This window comes from Cynara cardunculus, unplaced genomic scaffold (genome assembly GCF_001531365.2).
Source record: "Cynara cardunculus var. scolymus isolate 2C unplaced genomic scaffold, CcrdV1 Un_Scaffold_4888, whole genome shotgun sequence".
NCBI classification, from domain to species: domain Eukaryota; kingdom Viridiplantae; phylum Streptophyta; class Magnoliopsida; order Asterales; family Asteraceae; genus Cynara; species Cynara cardunculus.
In genome coordinates this window covers 1-13,662 of record NW_020202124.1, presented here as the reverse complement: position 1 = coordinate 13,662, position 13,662 = coordinate 1, and the positions used below count along the sequence as shown (strand labels likewise).

Here is a 13,662-nt window from a genome sequence, read left to right as displayed (position 1 = left end):
ATTGAAGTATGCGGTGGAAGCGAAGAAGGGTTTTGAGAGGGTAGATAGGTAAAATATTTCCTGTTCTAGTTAGTTCCAGGGGGGTAAGGGTGGACAGGCTTGTCCCACCCGTGTTCTAGCTAGTTCTAGTGAGTCCCACATAAGGCCACACCAAACATAGGACAATTGTGTTCTGTCCTGTCCTGTCCCACCATGTCCAACGTACCAAACGCACCCTTACTGGCAATATGTGTTCTTTCACCACAATGTTTACACTTCCTAAAACTAGGAGTAGCTTTAGGTCCAAAAAGTATCAGACTAGAAGTGGGAGCAGCTTTAGGGATTCCCTTCTCATTGGTTCTTGGAGGAACCTTTGAGGGAATGGATTCCTTAGGTGAAAAGTTCACCTTGAGCTGTGACTTAGATTTCTGATACGATTCAGATTTCCTAGTCCCTGAAGAAGAAGAAGAAGAAGAAGTTTTACAAGTTGAAGGAATAGATTTAGATCTATTTGACTTGTTAGACTTCTTATGAAGGGATGCTGTGACAGTGGATTTACCTTTGTCTTTGCAACCAGAACTCAAAGGAGTTCCTTCAAGATGACTCTCAATAAAGGAAGAGGACTGAGAGGAAGAAGTGTTAGGAATAGAAGAGACAAAGGTACCAAATTTAAGCATGGACYTGTCTTTAACACATTCTTCCTGATCATAGGAGAATCCTAGACCAGTCGTTTTCTTGGCCGGGATCTGAGCGTTAATGATCTCAGAGGCCTTGAGGGAAGCTTTGCACCACCCTTCAATGGTAGCTTTCTCAGCCTTGAGTTCAGCAATTGCTCGCTCATGCTCAGCAACAGCTTTCTCACGTTCAACAGTGATGGTTTGGTTTACAATAACCTGATCTTTAAGATTTTCCTCAACAGAGGTCAGTTCTTTATTCTTAGAATGACAAATCTTCAATTGCTCTTGAAGATCAACGTTAAGCATTTCAGCTTTTGATTTGCCATTGAGGGCATTGTAAAGGTCAACCGTCAACGTATCTAGTGCAGAAATACTAGAAGAGGAAGAGGGTTCATTCATGATACATACCTGAGTAAAAGAAGATGGCTCATAAGAGGTTGATGCTTTAGAAGATCCTTCATCAGCATCAATGACCATCGAGTAGGCATAGGCTTTATCCTCTTCGTCTGAAGATGAATCAGCCCAGTCATGCTCTTCAGCAACAAGGCCTTTAGCCTTTCGCTGGTTGTTCTTCATCTTCTTGTATTTCTCCTTCAGTTTTAAGTATTTTTCATTTTTGGTCCTGAAGGAGGAGGAAGCTTTAGAAAATGGCGTCGCAGTCTTCTTTGATCTGCATTCACCTGCAAAATGTCTGAACCGGTGATAGTTGTAACAGACAGCTGAAGCCTTGTCTATTCTTTCAGATTTTGGCTTCTCCCTGAAGGATAGCTGAGGAGATCTGCGGAAGTTGCTTTTGCTGGCGAACCTCCTAAATGACTTAGTCTGGAGTGCCAAGGACTCATCAAAATCTGTTAAATCAGAATCTGGAATGTTCTTATAAGAATCTATCTCCGTGATGACCACGGGAGGAAGAGAAGAAACAAAAGGAGTAGAACTTTCAACTGAAGAAGTTTCAGAGATCAAAGCTAAAAGAGAGCTTTTTATTTCCCTGGATTCTTTTACAAGATTTCTTTTCAGTTGACGAGATTGCTCATGGTTAAGCAGAATCTCATATAAGGTAGAAAGAGAAAGAGTGGACATGTCATTTGACATCTTGAGACACATGGAAAAGGTGTCCCAAGACTCAGGAAGGCATTCTAGAAACTTAGTCAAGGTTTCAGAATTAGAATATCCCTGTCGACAGCCCTCAGATCAATTAGAAGACAATTAAATATTTGATGTACTTCAGACAGCGTCTCAGACTTTCCACAGAGAAAGCTTTCATACTGTCTTACTAGATTGATCTTTCTAGTCTCCTGAACCTGAGTGGTTCCTTCATATTGGGCACAAAGTGTATCCCATACGGATTTAGAAGTTTTGAGTTTCATCACTGAGTGATAGATCTATTCAGGAAGAGACATAGCTATTATAGACCGATCACGCGTGTCTATAGCTATTTTCTTCTTGTTCTCATCGCTCCACTGATGTGGAAGCTTTGGAATCTGTTGTTCAGGAACCTCGGCATTCGTAGCTGTTGCTGGAACAGCCGAAACAATAGCAAATGAAATATATGGTCCATTTTCTATGTAATGTGGAATTTCAGGATCCACATCTTCTAGAAAGAGGGACATCCGGTTCTACCAGAGACTAAAGTTGTCACGGACAAACCGGGGAGGTTTGGCAAGAAAAGATAAACTAATACAGAAAATTAGCCAAACACAAGGAAATAAACAGTTTGTAGAAGGGGGGGTGAATACAAACACAATATTTTCAAATTTAAAATATATATTGTTAGAGAAGATCAATACAGATTTTACAAGACTGTTTGCGAAAAGATAAGGTAATAAAAACATATCTAAACAATCTTTGGTTACACACAATGCTTTAGCAATTACAAGAAAAGAAGTTGCTAAAAGAAAAATCATTTACTTAAAGCTAGAAGATGCTTGAAGTAAAAATTAGGTTAGAGAGAGATGCGCACCCTCTGCATGGAAAAGAAACACTTCTATTTATACCCAGTGCATTAAATGTCCATTTAATACAATATGGTAGGTTTAGAGTGTGTGTCAAGCCTTAAGAGGAAGGTTTGTCCTTTGCTACAGTGAATAGTACAAAAGCATTATTCAAAAGCAGATATCCTTACCTAAAGTTGGTGGACAAAGAGTCGACTAGTCGGCTCCGTACCGTACTAACTTTTGTAAGGGTATGGATTTTGTCCTTTGTGTGCATAAGGACAAGACAACAACAATCGTGCCGAGCAAAATTCCTTTGATCGCTGAATGCTGGAATGACCTGAAGGTCTCATCATCATTCGTTGAAGCTTGAGCAGTCTTCACACATATGTAGACAGGTTTGTAATCACTGAATACCGCTTCAGATCACGTACTCGCTGGTCTGTAATCTTCAGTTTCAGTCTTCGACGTTTGCTGAAGGTTCTTTGGTGTGAGTGTTGTCTTCTTGAAGTATTGTTGTCTCTGATAGATTTACAATGCAAGTTCTTCAGCGATCACTGAACATACTCAATGAAGATCGCTGGAACTGAAAATACAGAAACACAAATACAACGTGAAAGGGAAAAGGGATTATCATTAAATCACTGAGAGTTGATCAACATCCCCCCTTATTCCGAACATGCTATGGTACCCCAGGGTGGGTAGGAGCGAGTCGAGTTCGTATCGCCACGAAGCAATAGCCACGTCCGGATCTGATCTATCAACTCGACAATTCATCCGGTGACTTCACGGTCGCCAAAGAAGCCCCAAGAAGCATCAAACATTTCCGATAAGGATGCTACCTTCGTTACAATGATTAAGCTGTAACATTTAATATTCTTGTTATGTTCGATGGAGATGTCGTGAGACAAAATTCCGGATTTTGCTCAAGATAGCAGCTAAGATTAAACACAGTTTGACAAACGGCCAAACTATCAACCCACCAAACAGCCAGTTAAAAGAATTGAAATTAGATTAGGCTTAACTCATCTCTTTCAACCACCACTAATATATAATCTATACATCTAATAAATAAGTAACTTACCACTAATATATAATCTATACAACTAATAAATAAGTAACTTGAAAGCCACATGTCGTCTTATTGTGCGACGGTTATAAGGATTTTACGCCTAGGCATGTATGCAGACACAATTTACATTACTGGTTCAAATGGCCTATTTAATTGACATATGTCCCTATAAACATAACTAATTTCCAAATTAAAAGGGATTTCTTTTCAAAGATTTAAATAAGCAAAAGTCTGGATTTCCATTTCTCAAATTTACAAGTCTGATCTCTACAGACTTTTTCAGACATAAAAGTCTAGAAAATTCAAAGTTGCAAGTCTGACTTTAACTCTGAAGTGTCTTTCAGACTTGTAAGTCTAAATAAAGGAATTCAAATGAAGTCTAAACTACATCACGTATTGGTTATTTCCAATACTTACAACATAACTCTGAATTGTTCTGGTTCAAACTTATTTTCATAGTTACTTCCCTGACTTAGAATACAACTATTCCTCCGCTTCAATCAACAAACAGATCTTCAAATCTCAAAAGCTTGAAAATAAAAACCCAATAACCAGTATGAAATCGAGAAAGATCAGATAGAGCTAATACATTGTGAAAATATTCTATTCCAAATTCTACGTTTTCCAGTTCAGGAGAAATCACATCTAAAGTCAAAAACAACCCATAAAACTGCTTAAAATTAAAGGAACATAAACCCTAACAAAATTGTTGAGCTCAATAATCTTCCATCAAGAAATTCAAAATACTAAAACAATACCAGAGAAAAAGTAAGTAAAATCAAATTTGAAAGAAGAATGATCAGATAGACTAATACGAATTTTGCCATCATTCTAGCCAATCAAACCAATAGGGAATCTATTGATCATCACTTCATTCTCCAATTCAATCAACAACCAAATTTTTATATCTAATAAGCTTTAAAAAAACACTCGATTTCATCACGGTATTAAATCTAGAGAGATCTGATAGAAGCAGTATTAAATCTAGAGAGATCTGATAGAGCTAATACATTGTTGCCATCATATCGACGGTCAACCAAAAATTTGATCCTAATTTCAATCTCAAAAATGATTCAAAAAACAAAAACAAAACAATTATTGTTGAAAGCATTACCTATCGTTCCATGATTCATAGCTATCGATAGCTTCGAATCAATGAACAATGAATAAAAACAAAAATACAATTAAATTCATCTTCAGCCTCCATTTACACTAAGAACATGCAGCGATGAATAAAAGAGACATGCCCTTATGTATAAAACCCTAAAAGACGGGTTGGTTTTATAGACCCAAGATCCATATATAAGTTTCATATATTGCACAATTGGTACACAAGTATACCTTAATTACAAGTTCAGTCCCTTTAGATTTAAAGGTTGGTAAATACTTAACAATTCAATATTTTTTTTAAAGTATATAATAATTATATACACAAATGTAACAAATAAACTCTCACCCTTCTCACCTTTGTGAAGTTTGAACACCTAAAATCCTAGAAGGCCAAAGACTACGATACCGGTTCAATTACCTTACAAGATAAAAGAGTTTTAGAGAAATTTTTTACCCATTTATAAACATTTACCATTATTCCATTTTGATGACCGATAATATATCACCCCCACAAAAGCAAGTAAAAGTGGTGTGTTTGGTAAACGAATCTTATGTTTAAAGACAAGTTAACTTTGGGTTGTAAGAAAATGTGAACAACATTTTAAACCTTCATAAGAAAAAACCATCAATTAAATTGATGTACATTTCATATTCAATGGACGATAGTTGAAAATTTGATTCAAATAGAAGGTATTTTGAATGAATAAAGGCTAAAGAATTCAAAATATAATTTGGATGAATCAATGGAAGGAGAAGCTAAAGAATTCAAAATATAATTTGGATGAATCAATGGAAGGAGAAGCTAAAGAATTCAAAATATAATTTGGATGAATCAATGGAAGGAGAAACCATCAGAAACCAAATATTTATCCCCAAAAGCTGATTAAAGCTGTACGGTCCGCATCATGGTTTGATCTCTCGAAAAAGAGATCGCATCATCTGGATCCTCCTCCTCTCAAATCATTGAATCAATTGCATAAATTAAACGATAAAATCGAAAACAAAACTTCTGTCAATTGAACTTTTGCAAAAGAAACTGTAATTTTTTGGGGAAATCAAAGAGCTCAGAAACAAAATATGGGTATGGAGAAAGTTTATCAATCAATATGAGAATCAGAGTGGTGCATGACTTTCCTAAGTTCTCATCACTGCTCTTTCGTTTACCCCCAATTCAAAGAGAAGCATAAATTTACAATTAAAATCGAGGTTAGAATTAACTGTCTTCGTGAGAAACATAAAATTACAAGTAAAATCAAGGTTAGAACGTTTTTAAGTTCATAAAGATAATTAATAACACAAGTTTAGGCAAAAGTTACTTAAAACATTTTACATTATTTAATACTAATTTTATGAATTTGTATTTTAATTTCACTATAATAAATTGAACTTGCTTTTTTTAAAATTAATCAATAAAAACAAAAAGGTAAAATATTTTAATATTTGTTTGATAAAAAATATATTAAGAAAGTTGCTTGTTAATTTACAAACAATTTGGAAACATGTTTGATTGGTTTGAGCTTGTCTCCAAAGGTTAAAAGTACCAGGAGGTCTCAAATTCAAATCCGAAGAGAAATAAAAATGCGATGACTCTAGGCTATCTGCAAAAAGGTGGTCAACCTGGGATTAGTCGGCTCGCATAGCGGGTTTGATTAGGGATGGTGATTTGCCCCGACCCGGTGGGGAACCCGGTTCACCCGACCCGAACGGGGACGGGGATTCTCCGCTAAAACGGGTCCCAGGGCCGGGGATCCCCAGTAGACTCAAACCGGGGACAGGGAATGTTACTCAAAACGGGGGCCGGGGTCGGGGCCGGAGATCCCCGGTATAATCAAACTAAAGCATACTTTTTACCGGGGATTGACCGGGGTTTACCGGGTTTTGACCGGGGATTGCTAGAATTTGACCGGGGACGAAATGATAATCTCCGTACCCGCCGGGGACCGGGGCCGGTATTACAAACCAGGGCCGGGTCCGAGGATTACAAAACCCGCCCCATCCCCGCCCCGTTACCATGCCTAGGTTTGATATCCAAGTTAATAAAAAAAACAATGAGAATGAAAAAACTAGATTTAGCAAGAAATTACTCAGGCTTTGTTTGTCTGCCGCTTAATGGTTTTATTAAAAGTAAATCTCAAAATTGCTAAGAGATAATTTTGTTTGGTTAAAAAAACCATACATCTTAATGATTCTAATAACCTCTCACCAATTTTTTCATCTAAGGGGCCGTTTACTATACGCTTACCTGGTAAGTGCTTATCGGGTAATTTTCTTTACCGGATGAACATGACAAGGGTCAAAAATCTTATCTGGTAAGAGCAATGATAAAGATCGAAAGTCTTTCTTACTCAGTAAGTGAGGGTAAAGACTCTTACCCGGATATGTGTTTATCAGGTAAATTGTTGCATACGATATCAATCGTAGTGTTGACTCCTAACGCTAAATGAGTCTTATTTTCCATGATTGCCCTTTCTCACGCTGCTCTTCAAGAGAAATCGACCATCAAATCTTTAGGTACATCTCGCATCAATTGCATCTCTCACTATTTCATCCATTTATATTGATTTCTTAATCAGTTCATCAATGCATTTCTTAGTCAGTGCACTTGTTAATCCATCGATTACTTAATCAGTTGAAACCATCGATACAACCGTTTTGTTTGATCATATAGTTGTTTTCATTCCTGTTTATGATTTTATTGGTTAAAGGTTTTTATTTATCATGTTTCTGATTACCACACACAAATTCCTTAGGCTATTATGCAATCACTACTTCAAGTCCTTAACTTTGTTGCAAGGGGTGAAATTTTCAAACTCAAAACCACTAGTTCAAGATAGAAGTAATGTTAGATAGTGACATGATTAACCACTCACAAATTGTTTATCATATAATACTTACCTGTCATTGTATTTGATCTACAAAGGGAGCTTCTGCTCATATGCGCTTTTAAACTCATACTTGCATGTCTTTGTAGGGATGTCTTTGTATATAACAAGATTACCAGAATATGCTAGATGCAGGTGCTAACTCTAAATGTATACTTTCTGATAGAGGGCAACTGCAGAAATTATGATCTTAACTATCATGAACACAATTTGAAAGAAGTTCGAGCTCAACATTATATTCTCAAGCAGAGCTCAAAAGTTGAACTCGACTCGTTAACATGCCTACTTTAAGGATGAGAAGAAAGATCGATGACCTAAGCCAAAAGGTAGGCTAACATATGCACATAATTTATATTTATAATCAAATGACAATCTATTTAAGTCTGATATCTTTCAGACATAAAAGTTTGGAAAATTACAAGTTCTGAATTTAACTCTAAGTATCTCTCAGACTCTGAAAACAAGAATTCAAATGAAGTCTAAACTACATCAGGTATTGATTATTTCCCAAACTTGCAACATAACTCTGAATTGGTCTAATCCAAACCTATTTCCAACGCTTAGAATACAACTATGAAATCGAGACCTCATTCTCGACTTCAATCAACAAACGAACCTTCATATCTCAAAAGCTTTAAAATAAAAACGGTATGAAATTGAGAAATATCGGATAGAGCTTATACATTGTGAAAATATTCTATTCCAATTTCTAAATTTTCCTTCACTTCAGAAGAAATCACATCTTAAGTCAAAAACAACTCATAAAACGGCTTAAAATTAAAGGAACATAAACCCTAACAAAACTGTTGAGCTCAGTAATCTTCCATCAAGATGTTCAAAATACTGAAACAATACCAAAAAAAAAAGTAAATAAGATCAGATTTAAAAGAAGAATGATCAGATAGACTAATACGAATTTCGCCATCATTCTGGCCAATCAAACCAATAGGGAATCTATTGATCATCACTTCATTCTCCAATTCAATCAACAACCAAATTTTCATATCTAAAAAGTGTTCCATAAACAACGCTTACATACGACAAATCTAACAAATAAACTCACACCCTCCTCATCTTCGGAGGGTTTGTTACATACCACAACGCTTATATATGACATTCGCTTATAAGCGTTCGGTAAACAAATCTTCACCTTAATACAACTTTGGGTTGTAAGAGAAGGTGAACAACTTTTATCCCTTCTTAAGAAACCATCAATTAAATTGATGTACATTTCATATTCAATGGATGATAGTTAAAAATTTGATTCAAATAGAAGGTATTTTGAATGAAAAAGCCTAAAGAATTCAAAATAGAATTTTGATAAATCAATGGAAGGAGAAACCATCAGAAACCAAATATTTATCCCCAAAAGCTGATTAAAGCTGTACGGTCCGCATCATGGTTTGATCTCTCGAAAAAGAGATCCCATCATCTGGATCCTCCTCCAAATCATTGAATCAATTGCATAAATTAAACGATAAAATCGAAAACGAAACTTCCGTCGTTTGAACTTTTGTAACAAAAAAAACTGAAATTTTTGGGGAAATCAAAGAGCTCAGAAACAAAATATGGGTATGGAGAAAGTTTATCAATCACTATGAGAATCAGAGTGGTGCATGACTTTCCTAAGTTCTCATCACTGCTCTTTCGTTTACCCCCGATTGAAAGAGAAACACAAAATTACAAGTAAAATCGAGGTTAGAACTAACCGTCTTCGTGAGAAACAGAAAGCATTGGAGGAGAATAGAACTGCTTGTGTTGAAATTGGTGATCCTCAATGACTGTATTTATAAGGGGAAAGTGATGGCGGCGAGATGAACAAAGAGGGAAGTGAAAGGAAACCCTAGCACAAATACCGGGTTTATTCGAAAACCCTAGCTCGCTATTTGACGCTTATCACGGCTAAATTTTCTTTTTTCTTTTTAAGAATTTAATATTATCTATATACTATATTATAAAGTATTTGATAAAAATTCTTGAAAATCATTTTTTATGCGTAAAGTATTGTTTATTAATGCATATTACTTAAAACTTAAGATTATAAGTAGATTATGTGTAAGTACAACTTATTAAAACTCTAAATCTGAATTAGTGTAACTAACTACAGATAAACATAATCAAATACAGGATAAACATCTCATTTTAAATACAAAAAATCTAAAATATAATTAGGATAATCATTGAGTTCTAACAGAATACTTAATTATTATCTTTATAAAATGTTATATTATTAAACCAAAAATAAATAAATGAATTAAAGAAATACAAAAAAAGGAGGAATTTTAAATAGTTAGTCTGATTTAATATCAGTATTTTTTTATTTTTTATGATTTATTCATATTTATATTTTATACAAAAATAAAAACATTATTGTTTTCTCAAAACCATATAAAACCGTATTATAACATCGACTAAGACAAAAAAAACGAAACACTAAAATCGAGATGTATCTCGCTGCATTATGCGAGTACCGTTCTAGTCCTTCAAAAAAAGAAGAGTTCAATATTAAATAATTTTCAAAAAAAGAAGAGTTCAATATTAAATAATTTTAAGTGTAAATTTTTTTTGGGCAATTGATAAATGGGTTTGATATGAAATGATTAAGATACTCTTATGATATAATGCAATATAAAATATCATTGTTTGGTAATTTTTCATAATAAAATTAGGGTGTTTAGGTAGCATTTGGTACGCAGACATAACATAACTGGACTGGACAAAACAAGATGGTAGGACTGGACGGGATTGAACTGGACAAAAATAAAGTAAGCAATAAATTAATTTAATTTATAAATATTTTTATACAATTTTCATATAAATGAATACATACATATATAATTGTACCAAATTTGAATGAAAATTTTGATATAATTGATGGTAGTAGTAGTGATGGTGGAGGTGGTTTTGATTATGGTGGAGGTAGTGGTGGCCAATGGTAGTAGTGGCGATGGGCGGTGGTAGTTGGTGGCTAACGATGGTTATGGAGGTAGAGGCAATGGTGATTGGTGGACGACAGTGGTTATAGAGAACGTGAAGATGTTGGATTGTGGTGCTGGCGGTTGACAACGATAGACGAGGTAATTGTGGATGATGTAGTGAACATAGTGGGTGGTAGTTATGATGGAGGTGAAATGGCAATGGACAATGGTGGTCGATGGTCAACGGTGGTTGTCGAGGTCGTGGAGGAGGAGTTGGAGGTGGCCAATGGTGGTAGTGGTGGTGGCAATGGACGGTGGTGGTAGGTGGGCAATGGTGGTTGTAGATGTGGCAATGGACAGTGGTGGTCGGTGGTTGTGGAAGAGGTTGTTGCGGTATAGGAGGAGTTGGAGGTGGCGAACGATAGTAGTGTCGGTGGTAATGGGTGGTGGTGGTCGGTGGCCGATGGTGGTTGTAAAGGTGACAATGGACGGTGGTAGTCGATGGTCGACGGTGGTTGTGGAGGTTGTTGTAGTAGAGGAGGAGTTAGAGGTGGCGAACGGCTGTAGTGGTGGTGGCAATGGACGATGGTGGTCGGTGGTTGACAACAGTAGAGGTGGCTATGGAGGATGTTGTTGTAGTGGAAGTGGAGATGGGGGTGGAGGTGGTCGCTGATGGTGGCGGTGGCCGAAACTAACGGTAATGACTTTTAAAACAAATATCATACTAAGATTTTATATCAAACTAGGGTAGATTAATAATATTTTAATTTCCTTCTCATTCTTGTCCCATCTTGTTCCACCTATTTTGGTGGAACAAGAAAAAAACCTATTTTATCTCATGTTGTCCCACCTTGTCCCAGTTCTTGTCCATGTCCCATGTCACGCCAAACGTAGGACAGTGAGTTCTTATTCTGTCCCATGTTGCACGAAATGTGGGACAATGAGTTATGTCTTGTCCTGTCATGTCCCGTCCCATGTACCAAATGCAACCTTAATGGTCTAGGAAGGCCTAAGATACAAAATTATTTAAAAAGGTATTAGAATCATTAACAAGTAGACTTTTTCTTTTTGTCAAACAAGATTCACCTTTTAACGATCATCTTAATTGAACTATTAAGAGGTAAACAAACAGCCCTAAATTACAGATTTAGTCACTGTGATATATGGATTTTTATAAAACTGGTTCTTAGACTTCATTTATCATGTAAATAACCTGATGATATGCACTTTTTTTCACGAATTTGCTTCCTGAAGCAAAAATGAACATCAATTTTCTTCATTAACCTCAAGGGTATTCCCGTCTTTTTATTTTTTTTTCATTTTAATATTAAATGGTTTATCTGTTTTAGCATTTTTGTCTTTTTATCTCTTTTAAGTACCAATTAGATGATGCCACATGGCATAAGAATTGTAAAGGAAAAAGAAACCCTTTCCTCTCCCTCTCACCTCTCGTCGGCCTACCACCCTACCCACCTCTGTTCTAAAAATCTCCGACGCCATTTCTCCATCACTACTGCCTTAAACAAAAAAATATGCATAAATTCTCAAAAATGACATACAAAATCTATAGCATGTCAAATCTCTAATGCTCATATTCCTAAATCAAACTCATATAAAATCAAAACCTTAATAGTGAAATCCGTTGAAATCAAAATTTATGTTCTTGATGTGTAAAATCCAACCCCAACAAGGCAATGACCTCAAGTACTCCCATTTTTGCACCATCTTCTTTGTGATCTTCATAATCATGCAACGCTTAGATGAGAGGTCAGGGATTAGGGTTTTTCCAATGGTTGATATGTTGAGTGATGAGAGGGTGGATGGTGTTTTTCTTCGGAGAAGGAGTTGGAACGATCGGTGTGTGTGGTTTGGAAGGGAGATAGAGGGCTAAAATCGTGGTGAATGTTAGAACGGAGGAAATGTAAATAATGGTTGTTCTTCTGTCTGTGTGTATACATATATAATAAGGGTTTAATCATTTGAGAACTCCCAAATTGGTGAGATCCGTGAGAACTTCTATCTTAAGGTTTTGTTTCACATATTTTTTCTACATCTAAGTATGTATTTAATGTATTGATTAAGTTTATTTTATATGTATTCGATTCACAATGTGAAACTTTTCTACGTGTACTTTTTGTTTCACAAACACACCAAAAAAGTTCACATTATGAACTGAGTACATGTGAAAGAAACACTTTATGAAACAAATATATGTCAATTACTATATTGAATTATAACCATATATGAAACAAAAATTCATATGAGATAACATATGACACACCGGTTCTCAAACATCTTAGAGAGTTCTCAAAAGAATATCCCCAATATATAATATTTGTGTGTATATATATACATAATATGTGATATGATTATAATTTAATATAAAATGTAATATTAAAATATGATAAATTAAGAAGAACACAAAAACATTAAAATTCAAAACATTAAAAAGGCAAAAAAAAATTAATGTTCAAATAGGGAATATGTCAAAAAGACGCAAATACCCTCAAGTTAACGGAGGCTGGTGGATGGTTGTTTGGTCTAGGGACCAAAAATGTTAAAAAGTGTATACCACCGAGTCATCTATATGATAAATGAAGTTATGGACTAAATTTACTATCATTTAAGTAAGAGTAAACTATGATTTTGGTCCTCGTGTTTTTATCACCATTAGAAGGATATATGTGCAATGCATTAAGACACGTCTTGATTTCAGTATTTTGTTTTATTTTATTTTTTTATGTTGATATAATACAGTTTTATATGGTTTTGAGAAAGCGATAATGTTTTTATTTTTGATTAAAATATAAATTTGAAAAATTATAAAATTTTAAAAAAATATATATATCGATATCAGTATCAAATTAATCTATACTATATTATAAAGCATTTGGCTAAAACTCTTAAAAACTCTTAAACTCTTAAAACTCTTAAACCCGTTCATCGGTAAACGATTTCATCCCTATCTGATTTCATCCCATAATTGAATTCGTGTAACTAACTGTTGATAAACACAATCAAATACAAGATAAACATCTCATTTTAAATATAAAAAATCTAAAATATAATTAGGATAATCATTGAGTTCTAACA

General features: G+C 35.1%; 1 long non-coding RNA gene, 4 other non-coding genes and 1 pseudogene across 5 annotated transcripts; all 6 read right to left on the bottom strand.

Moving 5' to 3' along the window:
- Positions 1-4,452: 4,452 nt before the first annotated feature.
- On the bottom strand, positions 4,453-4,536 carry LOC112504204. Its single transcript, XR_003068147.1, has one exon. It is a non-coding gene; the product is annotated as a small nucleolar RNA Z102/R77 (small nucleolar RNA).
- Positions 4,537-4,646: 110 nt separating this feature from the next.
- On the bottom strand, positions 4,647-4,721 carry LOC112504205 (annotated as a pseudogene).
- Positions 4,722-5,829: 1,108 nt separating this feature from the next.
- LOC112504201 lies at positions 5,830-5,923 on the bottom strand. The gene has a single exon (XR_003068144.1). It is a non-coding gene; the product is annotated as a small nucleolar RNA Z221/R21b (small nucleolar RNA).
- Positions 5,924-8,249: 2,326 nt separating this feature from the next.
- LOC112504200 lies at positions 8,250-9,501 on the bottom strand. Its single transcript, XR_003068143.1, has 2 exons — positions 9,361-9,501; positions 8,250-8,494 (listed from the first exon to the last, which is right to left on the bottom strand). It is a non-coding gene; the product is annotated as an uncharacterized LOC112504200 (long non-coding RNA).
- Positions 8,543-8,626, bottom strand: LOC112504203. Its single transcript, XR_003068146.1, has one exon. It is a non-coding gene; the product is annotated as a small nucleolar RNA Z102/R77 (small nucleolar RNA).
- LOC112504202 lies at positions 9,203-9,296 on the bottom strand. The gene has a single exon (XR_003068145.1). It is a non-coding gene; the product is annotated as a small nucleolar RNA Z221/R21b (small nucleolar RNA).
- Positions 9,502-13,662: the final 4,161 nt, after the last annotated feature.